Here is a 752-nt window from a genome sequence, read left to right as displayed (position 1 = left end):
CTATCAATTTCACAACCCATTTTACCATTTTATTCCTCTGCATGTGCAAAATTTCTGGTTTAAATTCAATCAGTTGCTTTAGTTTTATCACCTTAACCAGCTTGCCCTTGACTGTGCAAGCCAACAAAATATATTCTGTTTCCATTTATTTACTAGTCTTTCTTGTTTTCGTTCATGTCATTCTCTTCCGCCACCATTGCATCCTTTTTTTGCATAATTTTCCCCTGATTTTAATCACAGTCGTCTGCATAAAAAGACACATTAAGAGACACAGAAGTGTAACATCATAGCATCCTGCTGTAGTACTGTCTTGGTTGAGGCCTACAGAGCGTCATTTGCTCAGTCATGTATGTGTGGCCTCGGGGTTTGCTCATACGCAAGCAGGCTTTTCAATTCAGCACTCAAGACTGCAGATCTTTGTCCTGGCTCAGTGGATATCTGGTTCTTTAATTCATAGGGAGTGAATGGGCACAATGTCCAGCACGTTTGAAAAGAAGCCACCCTGGAGAAATACATGCATGGGTAAAACCAGAAGATTGATGCAGTATAATTAGGTTATTAAGGGAAATGGTATGTGATATTTCTATATTAGACAGCAATGGGACTCATTTTAGGTTGGATTGGAATTGGGAATTCAGCCCATTAAAGTAGGCTGATTATAACATCTTATTTCAGTAGAAGCTTCTTGGATGGTTTACAAGGCCAAGGAAAGATCATCCATGGAAACGGCCTTTGGTGATTTTAAATTACAA

The sequence above is a fragment of the Cheilinus undulatus genome, linkage group 17, assembly GCF_018320785.1.
Source record: "Cheilinus undulatus linkage group 17, ASM1832078v1, whole genome shotgun sequence".
NCBI lineage: Eukaryota > Metazoa > Chordata > Actinopteri > Labriformes > Labridae > Cheilinus > Cheilinus undulatus.
The sequence above is the reverse complement of the archived record's forward strand: the minus strand, read 5'-3'. Positions refer to the sequence as shown.